The sequence below is a fragment of the Sciurus carolinensis genome, chromosome X (genome assembly GCF_902686445.1).
Source record: "Sciurus carolinensis chromosome X, mSciCar1.2, whole genome shotgun sequence".
Taxonomy (NCBI): Eukaryota; Metazoa; Chordata; class Mammalia; order Rodentia; family Sciuridae; genus Sciurus; species Sciurus carolinensis.
Genome location: NC_062232.1, coordinates 78839840 through 78856048, shown reverse-complemented (window position 1 = coordinate 78856048; position 16209 = coordinate 78839840). Strand labels below are relative to the sequence as shown.

Below are 16209 nucleotides of genomic sequence, written 5' to 3'. Positions count from 1 at the left end.
ATGTTTTTGAATAACTGAAGAGGAATAAGAACTGCAAATAAAAATGAGCAACTATAATTGCTCTTGAAGCATCATCCATGTGTAGTACATAATCGCTATCAGTTACAATATAAAAAACAATGAGCTGGTCCCTGTGTCTGCAGAATTATAGGTAACCCAAGAACTAACACAATGACCCTTACACTTATACAAGTCAAAGCAAACAATTCAAACTGTCTTCTTTAAATAAATGTGTGTGTGTGTGTGTGTGTGTATTATATATATGTGTGTGTATATTATATATATGTGTGTATAATATATATATATATATATTAAATATATATGGAGAGAGAGAGAGACAGAGAGAGAGAGAGAGAATATCACCAAAATTTTTTGGTCTGTAGATTCTGAGATAGAAAACATACTTTTTCTTCCTTTTCACCTAGACTTTAAAACAACAGCCTTATACATCAATATATAGATCACAGTTTGCATAAAGTCAGAAGAAAATAAAGTGGCTATTAACCTCTCGTGCAATTCTTGGACTTTGCTGATGCCAGCAAAAGTTTCTGACCAGCAAAATCAGGTCCTTTCATAGGAACTCCTGAAACCAATGAAATATAAGAGTACATCTCTGCACATAATACTTCGGCCATATTAATCTTGCCAATAACACTCAGTGTGTATGTGAATTTCTCTTTGATGAAACAGAAAGACTGAGTTCTGCAGAATAAATTTAAGAAGTTCTAAACTTATTATAATAGTGTCTGTCGAAGTTTCTATTTTCCTCACTGCTGAGTAGTTTGGTTTTATAACACTTTGGCAAATTAGGGATTAGGAAGGTTGAACTTAAAAGTTACTATGCAACTGACAGAGTGATTTATCATCAGTTGATCACTGAAATACAAATATAGATGTGCTTAAACATTTATAGAATTTTTCTTGCTGTGTTGTCAGGAGTTCTAGCCCCAAAGTAATGTACCAGTACCAGCATGATAGCCAAGATTTTTACAAAATTCTAAACTGACTTCTCTTCAAGTATCATCCTATTTGCTAATAATGGTGCTCTTTACTCTAAACAAAATTAAATACAGTATAAAAAATACAATCAATACTAAAGAAGTTTTTCATAAACATGAACCTTTTAATAGCCCAGATTCAGCTTGTGAACTTGGTTCTGCCACTACATTTTCCTATAGCTCCAAAGTTCTCAATGACAACTAAATTCCCAAGTCAGCTTAAAAAAAATTTTTAGGGGGCTGGGTTGTGGCTCAGTGGTGGAGCGCTCGCCTAGCATGCGTGGGGCCCTGGGTTCGATCCTCAGTACCACATAAAAATGGAATAAAGGTATTATGTCCACCTATAACTAAAAAAAAAAATTTTTTTTAGTCTATAATACTTCAAATCCACACCCTGAGTAAACAGTATTCCAACTCTGTTCTCCTTTGAAATATTTTCTGTAGAAAATATACACTCTGACTTAGGGTATAAAAAAGCTTGGTTTTTCTTTTTTGTAGGCAAGGCTGGCTGCATTAACAATGGGCCACAAGGGGACAGAAGATAGACCACTTACCTCAGCTTAAGAGTTCAAAGAATAACACAGGGGAAGACAACTCTCCAGATTAAGCTCCTTGGGTGTCTTAACTGGGAAACAGGGCAGTTTACCCCTTCTGTTAAAGAAATTGTTGTGGAATCCAAATCCCTTCATAAACACTGCCTCTATAGCACTTACAGTGAATTTGTTCAAGAGCTTAAGAACAAATTTGATCCACCAAGTGAAAAGTTTCTCCATTTTCAGATAGCCATTGAACTCAAAATATCTCAAATTCCACAAATTAGACACAAGGCACCAGCCCAGCTGAACTTTAAATAGTGAGCATTTATTTTAGGAAGATACTAGAATGACCTCTTCCTCTTTAATAATACCATAATAGAATATGCTATGACAGGCATTTTTCACATGAAATGCAGAAATGAGACCATATGTAGATCCAAACCTAGACAGTATCTAAACAGGAACATGTAACTCACAAACATCAAAGGGGGTGACAGTTTTAAAATTCAAGTCACCAATAGCCAGCAGAAGAGAGTGCTTTCCTGATCACAGTATGCTTTAAAGAACCTGGAAATGCCACAAAATTGGTATTTTTTTTTTATTACTCCCGAGGTCCTAGTTCAAACCTTGATTATAGTATTTATCATAGTATATAATTTCCCACTAGAGTATGAATTTCCTGAGGTAGGGACTGGGTCTCATATAGTTTGGGATATGTTACATAAATGGGTCAAAGATGGCCTCTGTATATTGATTGGTCCTATGCTATTTACTTGTTCATATCAGACTAAGACCTATTAGCTCAAAGCCCACAGAAGCAGAATGCAAACTTCTGTACAGTCACTTGTCTTAAATGTAGCTCAAATAAACCAATTTTTGGTCATTAAGAGCCTGCATAATTTGCATATGCTGCTTTAGCTCAAAAGGAAGTTGAATAAATATAGTGGAGAGAGGGAAGAAAAAGAAGGAAGAGACAGAAAGGAGAGGGAGGGAAGCAGAAAGGGAATTAGTGAATGAATGAATAATGATAATCTCTTTAATTACCAAATTGTAGAAGGGAACACCAAGTGAGGAATGATATTAATTTATAATCTGTATATTAAAATTGAAAAAAGAAATAAGAAAAGCTAGACCTAATGATAAAACTATCACTACTATGAGCACCACTAAGATTCACTGAGCACCAACTATGTGCCAGACACTGTTCTCAGTGCTTTGAATTAATTAAACCCCACAACAAATCAATAATATAATCTATTATTATCCCCATTTTTTGACTAGCAAACTGAGGCACACAGAGGTTAAACAAAATCATTTTAAATAATGTTTCTTGACCTGTACACAACAACACTGTGCCAATCAAGAATATATACCTTTACAAAGTAAGCAGCGAACACAGTACTATGGTATGGTGTGACCCATCGCAACACAGGCAGAAGAACTTCATCATATTCATAGTTCCTTGGTTGAAAACCAATGAAAGTTTCTAACCTGACATCTTAGATCATTTACATAATTTACTTTCAGAATCCAAGCAAGAGCTATCGAGCACAAAGGTCACATGCCTCCCAGATCTCTCCCTATGAACTTAACTTGTGTAACTTAGCTTGTATATAAAAGTTGCTGAATTTATTTTCTGACATAGACCTTTGCAGGCATTCATTAGTCAGCACTTGACTAGCAGGCTGCAAAATACAAAATAGTAAGCAACAAATGCACTCTCATGAGTATACATGAGAAGAGTTTTCCATGGTATTTGTGTGAAAAAAAAACACAGAAGGAAAATGTCATGAAATAAATACTAATGATCTCTGTAAAATGAACTTTTAGTCTGAATTTGCATTAAAAACATTTATGCTATTTATTTCAACTGCATGACAAGAAAATTAGGTACTCCCATCATATATAATAAATCTTAAAACGAAGATTAAAAACCTTCCTGATTTCTGCTTTCATCTACCAAAATTTAGTTCCAGCACCATATAAAATGTTAACTTAATCCCTCAAGGACTTCGGAATTTCAACATACACATTGGAGATGGCCAATAATGAAGAATTCATTCTCTTAGATCTAACTTTGTCAAACAGAAGCTTCCCTCAAATTCCAGCAAGAAGGTAGAAGTATAAACAATGGTCTCACTAACTGGAATCAGGAGGGGAAACCCAGGATAAAATGAAGTCATGTGTATAATATGCTACTAAAAAGTTTCCTAGTCCCTACATCCCATGTGTTTTAATTAAGTCATTATAGGATAGAGTTTCAAGGGGGGTGGTAATAACTGGAAGTCAAAACAAATCAGACAGGATTACTTCAGAAATATTTATTTATAACCTAGTAGTTCATTGTAAGCCTTCTAGAAGTACATTTATCATGAGTAAAATCTGTCAGATTGATGAGTTTTCTGCCAAAATCCACATTGACATGACCATCCAGCATAAATGCAATGTTTGTTCTTATTGAACAGTGACTTAGATTTTCTTCTGCCTTTTTATTTCTCTGCTAGCATGACCAATGAGAATGTTCTAGCTCAAATAATACAAAGTTAAACTAATAAAATAATCCTCAAACTATACTCTATATTGTTAAGTAGTATAACAACGTTTTATATGAGTTTTACAATTATCAAGGATTATCTTAAACATTGTGTGATGAGGCAAAACCTGCTTACTAGAGAGGTTAAATTGTAACGTTACTGTTAGCACTAAAATCTGCTTTCTGTGCTAGACAGTAGTCCCCATTATCTATAGTTTGACTCTCTATAGTTTCAGTTACCAGCAATCAACTACAGTCATCAACATTTTCTTGATCCTTTCAAGAAACAGAAAGCATATTTGCATAACTCTTATCACTGTATTTTACTTGTTCTATTTTATTAGTATTTATTATTGTTAATCTCTTACTATACCTAATTTTTAAATTTAATGTGATCATAGGTATGTATACAAAAAAACAATATAAATAGGTTTCAGTACTACTTGTGTCTTGGAATATATATCCAATGGATAAGAAATGGACTACTGCATTTCTAATTTTTAAAAAAATATGTGTTTGAGCTAGACTTTGGTATGTAAACCCAGAAGGATGGAATTTTTACCAAAGCTGGGGAGGGTGTTGTAATAAACAGGAAAGGAATAGACATATCACATGAGCAGAGGGAGAACAGTCAGGGAAAAAACTGGAAAGTGGGAGAAGCTATATGGATACAACTTTTATGAATGAATCAATTTTAGTAAAGGAAAGAATTGCCAAATAACAATTGAGCAAAATATAGGGAGACTGCCAAATTGAGTTTTTAATAATTGTTGAGCAGGCAATTTCAACCTAAATCGAAAAGATTATGCCTGGAATCTAAGCAAGAAAGTTGAAATGACTTGGCTAATTTTCATCTAAGACTGACCAGGTGCCCCAGGCAGTGGTGGGGAAGAATAAAAGAAAATCATTAAAATCCCAATCACATTCATTAGCTAAGTCAAACTGACTTAAAAAAAAAGAGAGAGAGAGAGAGTGCCTAAAACTTCAATTTCTACCCATTTTATCATCTGTTCCAAAACCACCAAAAAAGTAATGAATGATAATCTCACTTAGTGGTGTGCACCTGTAATCCCAGTGGCTCAGGAGGATCTCAGGTTCAAAGGCAGCCTCAGCAAATTAGAAAGGCCTGTCACTAAATAATAAAAAGGGCTAAGGATGTGGCTCAGTGGTTAAGCACCCCTGGGTTCAGTCCCCAGTATGGGAGGGAAGTAAACAAATGAGGTTATCCCTAGGATCCCCCAAGCCCTCCCAGGTTACTTCTCCCCTAACCCACTGTGTGTGTGTGTGTGTGTGTGTGTGTGTGTGTGTGTGTGTGTGTGAGAGAGAGAGAGAGAGAGAGAGAGAGAGAGAGAGAGAGAGAGAGAGAGAGAGAAAGAGAGATAGAGATATACTGGGGATCAAACCAGGGCCCCATGCATGCTAGACAAGCAGTCTACCATTGAGCTACATCCCCAGGCCCCTATATCGCCGTGAGTTTCCAGACCATGCCTCAGGAGAAAGGAACCCAGGAAGAGCTTTGTGAACACTCTCTTTTGAGGAGTTAATAATCCATACAGGTCAGGCTGCTAGAACTCAGAACACAAAGTGCCAGAAGAGAGAGAAAACCCCACAGAGAAAAAATTCAGATTTGTGGAGGATCCACCTTGAATACTTAGCCAGGTACCAAATGGCACTTGATGATAGGGAAAGAGCCATTCAACAGACTGAAGAAGAAGAAGAAGAAAACTATCTGGCATGGAGAGCCAGGAATAAAACCTGTTTCTACCAGCCAGACTGGAAAACTTCAAAATTAATGAGCCATTGGGTAGAGCTCTCAGAAGGCTATTGCCTTTACTAGTAGGGAATAATTAGCCCTAGACTAAACCTTGCTCTGGCCTTGCCAAATGAATAAAAACAAGACCCAAAAGGATCGATCTGTTTCCAAGTAATTTAACTACATCCCAGAAAAGTTCTAAAATAATTATAGGAATATGAGACTATCCGGCAACAAGGTAAAATGTTTATCATAAAATCTGGCATCCAATCACAGATTACCAGACACACACACAAAAAAGCAGGAATATAAAACTCATAATGAAACAAAAAAGAAAATCAATCAATCAAAATGGTCCCAGATGTTAAAATTAGCAGACCACAGCATTAAGCTTATTTTTTACTTTATTCCACATGTTTAAGAAAAAGTAAGCAACAATGTAGAAGACACAAAAAAGACCTAAATTGAACTTCTGGAGATGAAAATCTACTCAAAGTCTCAGTAGAAAAATTCACTGCATAGTACTGACAAATTAGATATTATAGATGGAAAGATCAGTACATTTGCAGACATGAAATACAAACCCTCCAAAATGAAATGGAAAGAAAAAAAGGACAAAGAAGTATCAGGGATATGGGATATGTGGGGGCGGGGGGGGGTCGTGGGATTTAAAATATCCAAAATATATGTGTAATTGAAATTCCAAGGGAGAAGAGAGTGAGGGATGACAAATACTTAAAGATGTAGTGGCCAAAAATTTTACAGATTAAAAAAAATGAAACTATAAGCCTACTGATCCAAAAAGCTCAATAAACCCCAGATCAAGAAACATGAAGAGGTACCCGGTGTGGCGCACACCTGTAATTCCAGCAGCTCAGGAGGCTAAGGCAGGAAGATCACAAATTCAAAGTCAGCCTCAGCAAAAGTGAGGCACTAAGCAACTCAGTGAGACCCTGTCTCTAAGTAAAATACAAAATAGGGCTGGGGATGTGGCTCAGTGGTCAAGTGCCCCTGAGTTCAATCCCGGGTAACCCTCCACCAAAAGAAAACTACACTAAGGCAAATCTTCAATTACTGAAAACCACTGATAAGGAGGAAAATATTAAAAGCAAACAGAGGAAAAGGGAACATGTTATATAAAAGAATAGAAGATAAACCATATAAACATTAGTCAAAAGGTTAGAGTGGCTATATTAATATCAGGCAATGGGAAATTTACCAGGGATGTTAAAAAAAGGTCACTCATAATGATAAAAGGGTCAAATAATCAGGAAGATATGACAATGCAAAATATTTGTCTGTAATAATTGAACTTCAAAATGCATGAAGCAGAAACCAATAGAAATGCAAGGAGAAGCAGACAAATCCACAATTATACTCAGATTTCAATGACCCTCTCTCAGTAATTGATAGAACAAGAAGACCAAAAAATCAGCAGGAATATGGAGTACTTGAACAACACTCAAGTCAACAACTGAAGAATACACAGTCTTCTCAAGAGGTCAAGGTATATTTACCACAAAACAAAGTCTCAATAAATTTAAAAGAATTCAGTCATATAAAGTCTATTCTCTACAGCAGAATTACAGTAGAAATCAAAGACAAAAGATTATTGGAAAATCCAAAATGTCTGGAAAATAAGTAATACACTTCCAATGACTAATTAGTCAAGGAAGAAATCAGAAGAGAAATTAGAAAGTATTTTGAACTAAAGGAAATCAAATTGAAACCATAAAAACACTAATAAGGGGAGAAACTTAGAGCAATGAATACCTGTATTATAAAATAAGAAGGTTCTCAAATCAACGTCCTTTAGCTACAACCTTAAGCAAATAGAAAAAGAAACCCCAAGTAAGCAGAAGAAAATAAATTTGAAATGGAAATGAAGATTTAAAAACACAGTGTAGAAAAATCAACAAAACCAAAAGTTGGTTCTTTGAGAAGATGCATAAAAACTGATAAGAAAAAAGGCAGATAAGGCCCAAACTGTGACTTCACTAGGTATTATATTAAACATCAGTCCTACAGAAACTCTTCCAGAAAACAGATGAAAATACAAACTGATTCTTGGTTTGGGAATAGAGGGAATAGAGGACTTACCAGGGGGCATAACCTCTTTGGGGATGATGGATATACTTACTGTCTTGATTATGGAGATGGTTTTGCAGATATGCAAATTGGACACATTAAATATTTGTAGTATATTTCATTCATTACTTCAATAAAGCTGTTTAAATAAATATAGAATGTATACCAGAAACCGACTTATCTCCATAAAGTGTGAAAATAAAATATCAGGTTTGATTTATTCTCTAATTCTCTAATATACTAGAATGTACATATTCAAATCACTTGCTCTCTTCCAAAAATAGTAAACTCTGATTACCAGGACAGGCAGGTGTGGTGGTTTCTGTAATCCCAGAGACTCTGAAGACTGAGGTAGGAGGATCACAGTCTCAGCAACTTGGTGAGACGGCCTCAAAAATAAAAAAAAATAAAAAGAGTTGTGGAAGGAGCTCAGTTCAATCCCCAGTTCCAGAAGAAAAACAGTTGTATAGATGACACAGTATAGAAGAGATATACTCAAAGTATATAAAAGGGTTTAGTTTGTACCTTTTGTTTTGCAGTGATATCACACACACACACACACAAAAGCCAGGTTAAACCAAAGCAAGGAAGACATTGGAAGAATCTTATTCTCAGGGTGTTATATAACATTCCTACTTTGGGCTGTGTTTAAATACATGCTGGGTAGTAGTCACTTCCTCAAATCCTTTCTCATCAATAATCAAACATGAAGACTCATTCTTAATTATATGTGAAACTTCTTGCCAAATACTCTAGGTCATTAAAGCTTAAAACAGAAAAAAAGATGAGGGGAAGCATCACATTTCATCTTGTGTGTGCCCCACTTCCTCTTAACTATAACTACTTAACTCCAGTGATGACAGAGGATAAATCTTCGCTGTTTAATCAATATTTCCATGTGAAAGCATATATAATCAAGCCATAAAGAGTGAAGTATTGTAATAAGTGTCCCTACAATGTCACTTTCAACTAGAGCAAAAAAAAAAAAAAAAATGAGACATGATCCATGCTTTCACTGAGCTTACAAACTAGTAGAGAAGAAATGCATTAAATAATTATTCACACAAACTTATAATAAGTGCTATGAAGGAAAGATAACACTGCTATGAAAGCATGTGATGGGAGGAAATTACTGAATCAATGAGGTAATGAGAGATTACCAAACTGAAGTCTTAAGAAAAGAGTAAAGGTTAATTAGAAAAAGGGGGGGCAGGACTGTAGGAACGACCTAAGCAGAAGTCGATAAAAGCCACTCTGGAAAACATTTTGGCAGTTTCTTTTAAAACCAAATATATTCATACCACATAATCCAATTGCACTCATTTACCCAAATTAGTTGGACGTAACCAAGATGTCCTTGAGTAGGACATCTACATTGAATGGATAAACAAACTATGATACACCCAGACAATGGAATATTATGAGCCTTCCCCACTATCAACATCCCACACCAGAGTGCTACATTTGTTAAAATCTAGAAGCTGATAGTGACACGTCATTGTCACCCAAAGTTCATAATTTACTCTAGGCTGTTGGTGTTAGATATCCTATTTGTTATACAAAGAAGAAATGAGCTATCAAGTCACAAAAGACATGGAGAAATCTTAGATGCATATTACTAAGTGAATGAAACCAATCTGAAAAAGCTGCATACTGACTGATTCCAACTGTATAATGTTCTAGAAAAGTCAAGACTATGAAGATAGTTAAAAAAAAAAAAAAATCAGTCATTGCCAAGGATAAGAGGTAAGAAGGCAGACAGCAAATATTCAGTGTGCTACCATAATGGTGAGTCCATGTAATTACACATTCATCCAAACAAATAGGATACACAACGCCAGGAGTCTAAAGTAAATTATAAACTTTGGGTGATAAGGATGTGTCAGTATTAGTTCCTTGATTTTAACAAATATAGCACTCTACTGTGGGATGTTGATAGTAAGGAAGGCTGTTTGTGGGGGTAGAGGGTGTATGGGAACTCTTGTGCTTTTTACTCAGTTTTGCTATGAACCTAAAATTGCTATAAAAATAAGGGGTTTTAAATAAAAATACACACACACACAAACACATTCAAGGCAGGAATTTTAGCTTGATACTGTTACAAAGACCACTGATTGCAAAAACTGAGGAAGAAGCTCTGCATGGTGGCATGTACCTGTAATCCCAGCAATCTGGGAGGCTAAGGCAGAAGAATCACAATTCAAGGCCAGCCTCAGCAACTTAGGGAGACCCTGTCCCAAAATAAAAACATAAAAGGGCTGGAAATGTAGCTCAGTAGTAAAGCACCCCTACATTTAATCCCTGGTACCAAAAACAAAACAAAAAACCCAAAAAGCAAAAAACAAAAACTGAGGAAGATGCTATCAAGATAAAGATTGGGGTAAAAAAAATTTAGAAGAAAAGGTATGTAAGCTCAAGTTCAAGCTTATACAGACATATGCACATCTGAATACCACACACCCCATACCACTCTCACAGTAGGTAGCCAGACCAATTCAAAGGTAAACCATCATTAGAATCAAATAGCAAGAGGAGATGGGGAACTACTGATAATTGGGACTCATACTCTCCTTCTTTCTGCTTGGTAAATTCAAAAGAAGGGAATGGGAAAGAGCAATAGTTAAAATGGTTATAAAACATTAAATTTGCTGGAAACTTTTGCCATTATGGTGGAAAATTTAAAAAGAACTTAAGAAACAAGAGAAAAAGAGAAATGATCACAGGGGACTAGCAGAGGATCCATGCACAAAATTTTAAAAACAAAATCTAGATGGACTTCATATAGTGTTCTTCATGGTCTCAAATAAATTACATGTGATTACGTAAAAAAGAGATCAAAGAAGATATACTCTTTGACCAGAGAAACTAAAAATAGTAATAACTATATTGTGACGATAAGAATGGCATGGTGAAGTGTGGTGTGTGAGCTTAATCCTCTTCTATCATAGAAGGAAGTCAATAGATAATATCTGAAATAGATAAAGGGAGACACAGTAGTATAAGCATATTGTTCAGTGATAAGAAAGTTAACAGGAAAAATTTTTAAACTATTAAAAGGGTTAAAGGTTGGGGATGCCACTGGTGAGCAACACTAGGTACAGGAAAGGGTGGGGCATGAGTTATTACTTTTTATTACAAGTCCTTCTGTACCCTACCTATAATTATGCACACTTAGTACTTTAATAAAAATAATGACCTTCTGAAGAAAAAAAATGATAAAAGGAGAAGTAGAAACCAAACTGGCAGAGCTCTAGAAAGAAAGGATGAAAAATTATAAATAAAATCCACAAAAGAAACAACAATAAAGTGAATAAAACATCTGAAAAATAACATTAGGGACAGGGTCGGTAAGCTTTGAGGAAGTCAAAGGAAACACAATTGAAAAGAACAATATATAATGATTAAACATGACAAACAGAACACAAAGGAAAGCCAAAGGAGTGATGTGATATGGCCAAAACCACAGAAAAATCAAGATCTGAACCCGTTTACCTTTTCACAATCTCTTTGTAATAAGCTTGCTTATTCAGCAGAGTTCGATATTCTAAGGATTCAATATCTAGCCAGATAATCACTTCAGTTTGTCAAGGATATCATCCACTGAGAAGTTTGGGGTTTTTCATTTTGTTTTATTTTGACTACAGACCTGTTTCCTATATAAAGTCTATGTTGATTAGGTGAAAGAACAGAAAATGCTAGCAAATACTATGACATTTGAATAGACTGCTGCATCTAAAAACTATTCTAGATAAAGCAATTGTGAGCTAAAAGTTATTTCTGAAAGTGGAAAAAAGTAAAGACAACTTTTTGAAAAATGAGACACATTCTCTACCTCATATACTATCTGATATTTCACCCATTTGATTAAACATACACCTGACATGGAAATATATGGGTATACTACCATTCTATATCACCAATATATTTACCAGATATACAAATTCTAAAACTAGCAACCTAACCAGTCGCTAATTTTCCCCCTCATCCTAAGCGGGGCGTGGTACCTGTGATCCACAGATTGACTAGCATGAGGTTTTAGAATCCAGAGCACTAATCTATACCAAGTAACAAAAGAAAAATGGAAACTTCATTGTCCACCAAAAGCAATCAACACAAATCTAGAATCACTAGAGAGAATGTGGTAGACAGGAGAGTGAAACAGAAATTTGCAAAGGAAACTGTGATATAGCATATGCTTACATGCATCCACATTCCAACCACCTGACTACTATATATACACTCATTTATAAAACAAAGGGTCAGTGGCTAAGTATGTTATCTTTTTGACTGGAATATGGACAAATCATACTGCTTTATTCATCCTACCCTGAAGGCTGAGTCAGATCTGAGAAAGCATAGGTAGTCGCTCTGAATGACAGTTCATCTGCATTTGAAAAGAACTGTTGTGATATGGGAATGGTTCCAGAATCACCTTATCAGAATTCAATTATAAATGACACTTACCAATCTCCCAAACAAAAATCCTATCAAAAAAATAAGGTGTGCTAAGAGGAAAAGTCAAGGCGTAAATGTATAGAAACCCTCAAGAAATCCTAAGAGGAACCACAAATGCTCTAGAAAGTATATTCCTGGATAACTGTATTTGAAAAAATCTTTAATTAGAAGGACACAGTCACTATATTGGAATCATTCCCTACTTCATCATTCCCACAAAATAAAATTTCCATATTCAATAAATGCTTTCATCTGCATGGTGTGAGAAACGCATTCATCTGTCCAAGCCCAAAGAATGGACAAACAGAACACAAGGAACAGCAAAAGGCAAGGCTTTGCTTTAATGATGGTCTTACAAGATCAGGTGCCTGGTGGTAAGGGACCCACAGATTGGGTACCACCAGTGTTTTATCCCCTAAAGCACAAGATCTCTCCCCCAGTTCCTCATTGGCTGAGTACTATGGTATGCACAATCTTTCTGAACATCACCTAGGTTACATGTCTCCTCCCTAAAGGAAATATACCTTTAGTTGCCCCCACCTTCCTTTGTTCTTCTATTTCTGTTGGTTGGGTAGGGGCCCCTTCCTTCTCACCGCCTATTTGTCAGAGGGCTATGAATTTTTACACTGTGGTGTTAACTGTTTGTAACTTTTCCTCTGTTCTCCCCTCCATCTGCCTTTCTTATATCCCAAGTCATTTTAAGTTTAAAGCTAAATACTGTATTCTGAAAATGGACCACTGGACTTTGTTTCTATACAATGGCAAGGATGTTGTAATAAAGCAACAATTTGTGATTAGTAATTTATAAAGAGTTAAAATAAAATCTGTTTGACTACCATGAACATTCAATAAAGTTTGATTCAAAGGCAAATTAGTCCCTCATTATGCCTAGAAACAGCAAAGAAGGTAAGTACTAACTAGAATTCCATTTCATAGCATGGACAATGAGCTTTTACCATAAAATATTATATGGACATGATGAGGTTCAGTGGGTGGCTAAGTTTTAAAAGTTAAAGTGAGGAATTACTAAAAGGAAAAATTATCTTCGACATTTTGGGGGATATGGAGGATACCAGGGATTGGACCTATGGTTCCCTAACCACTGAGCTACATCCCCAGTCCTTTTTTATTTTTTAATTTGAAACAGGGTCTCACTAAGTTGCTTAGGGCCTCACTAAGTTGCTGAGGCTGGCTTTGAACTTGTGATCCTGCTGCCTCAGCCTCCCGAGCAACTAGGATTACAGGCATGTGCCATGACACCCGGCTCTTCAACACCTTTAATATTTTACAACACTGAAATATGCCATCACTTATCAATCTTTTGACACAGAACAGAGGCTGTTTAATATAGGCTCATCAGCTAGAGTTCAGAGCAATCTTCCTTTCATAAACCACATCCTTAATGCATTGTCTACTATCTGCAATTTCATTTTCTTTAGAAGAGAGAGCCCAGAGACACCTGCAAAACCATATGAATCCTACATTTTTGTTATTTTTTCCTCTAGGCTTTCAGTTACCTCACCTATGCTTAATCAGTAGCAATCTTTTCAGCTACTTTATCAACTCATGCAAGACTTCTAAATTTTCATAAAATGATCTCTTTCTTCTCACACACATATCTCATCAATTTACATGATGTTTTATTAAGTCATATAGTTACAACAGCAATTACAGCTGGCAGAACAGTTCTGGGAATAAATGCAACTGCCCCTTTGGTAAGCACACAATTCAATGGATAGGAACTTTATAAAGTATTAGAAACTGATGCTTTTAATGATATTCACCATTTCCTCAATGATCAACTTGTCTAAGCTTACATACTGCATGTCACTATTTGTGGAGAAGAAATATGAAACAATGCCAGGTGCAGTGGCACACGCCTATAATCCCAACAGCTTGGGAGGCTGAGGCAAAAGGATCACTAGTTTGAGGCCACTCTCAGCAATTTAGCAAGCCCCTGACTCAATATAATAATAGCAATAATAATAATAATAATAATAATAATAATGACATTGGGAATATAAGTTAGTGTTACAGTGCCCCTGGGTTCAATTACCAGTACTGCAAAAGAAAAGAAAAGAAAGAATAATTGTCTTAATTACTGCTTAAATTAAGTCATTATGGAATATTCCTTTCACTCAAAAGGCCATACAGGCAATCCCAGATTCATGTAAATCCCACACAGTCACTCTTCTTTCCCTATCTGCCTACCCTCAGTTCCAGAAGCTTCTTTGCTGGCTCTAAAGGGAGCAGTCATAAAAAAGGAGAAACTCTGAGAGTGATAGCTCCTAAGTAAATAAAAGCAAGACTTCAGAAGTTCAAGCAGCTTAGCGATAATCATTCCTAGGGGAGACGTGTTTATGATTACTCGTATATCACCCAGTCTCCTTCGCTGCCTCACTTCATTCACTTTCCTGAGTTTCCTGATGGATATTTTACCAAGCAATTAATTTATGTTAACAATCTTTAAAAAAAAAAATAAGGTAAATATAGCACCTGCAGAAGTGATTTTATTATAACTTAGTTCATTTGATACTTAGAAGACTTCAGTTGTACGACAGGGATGAAGAGTTGGGAGGAAGAGGTAGGTAGTTTTGGAACACTGAGGAACTGGACAGGGGGCACAGTCACAGAAGAGGTGTCTCCTGAACAGAGGGGCACCAGTATATGAAAAAGGGGTACAAAAGGGAAATAGGGGATTCCAAAGATAAACTGACCAGTTTCAAAACACAGCCCTGCACCAAGAAAAGAGAAAGCAGCTGTCTTCATTATTCCTAAACCACATGGTACATGTCTGCTCCCACAGCTCAGGCTCATACTACAGTTCCTTCCATAAAACAGCTTGTCTGCAATGTAGATTAAGTAGGATCTAGAAAAGGGGAGCTACCCTGGGAACCTAACCTCCATCTATAACAAGTTCCCAAAGAAACAATTTCTTGAAGATACAAAAAAGAAACAAAACTTCTTGCAAACACTTTTTAGAATATAGCATGCTCCTCGTATCCACAGAAAAGGATGCTCAGAGCAAAAAGTTTAAATGCAGCAGAGAAAAAGGGAGAAAAAAAGTAAAGTTACCATGTGAAATAAAGAAGTGGCTACTTTAAATCACTGTGTCATCATGGTACCTTATTACAATGTGTCAAACTTTGCTAAACTGTGACTCCTTTGGATAAAATTCTCACACCCTCTAGGGATTAGAATACACTCCTACCAGGGCATTCTGTTTGTGTCTCTGCCCTAGTTAGATAGATTAAGGTTGAGAATATCCTGTTTTCTGTCTATTCCTGCTACTCACAATTTTGTGATTTTTTTTTTCAGCTTGCAGACCTGAAAACAAATGCATCTTCTCACTGACTTTCATCTCTCCCCATTCCACCATGCCTAGTTCTCACCACAGTACAATCACCAAGGTTCATGCCTTCTAAATCCTAATCTCCCTCCTCTTCTCATTCCTAATACCATTGCACTAGTTCAGAGGCTCATTTCTTAACTCTAATAGTATAACTTCTAGTTAACTTCTATACTAGTATAACTCACTAGTATAACTTCCAGCCTCCAATCTCACTACTTTCCAAACATTTCTCCCAGCTCTTTTAAACCTCTGAATTCAGAATCAAAAATTCAAATGCATGTGGATTCTAAACAGGTAATAAAATTGAGTGATGCAGATCAGTTGCAGGAAAATAAATGTAAACTAACTTTTGACCCTGGGTGAAATGCAGGAGGGGGGTATTATGGCAAATCCAAAAATACATGGTCCATTCAAATGAGACAAATCTTATTCAGGTATACTGGATTGCTGCCAGCCATGTGAGAACATGGGCTCATTACTGTAAAATATTCTGA

General features: G+C 36.0%; 1 protein-coding gene across 6 annotated transcripts in view; it reads right to left on the bottom strand.

The window, feature by feature from the left end:
• The window catches only part of Diaph2 (diaphanous related formin 2), an 831244-nt gene that overhangs the window by 795228 nt on the left and 19807 nt on the right, over positions 1–16209 (bottom strand). For 2 of the 6 annotated variants that reach the window (XM_047535657.1, XM_047535658.1), the window contains exon 2: positions 8207–8297. The exons of the other annotated variants lie outside the window; for them this stretch is intronic. The gene's annotated coding sequence lies outside the window, so the exon portion shown is untranslated. The remainder of the gene's footprint in view (positions 1–8206; positions 8298–16209) is intronic. 6 annotated transcript variants of the gene reach the window in all.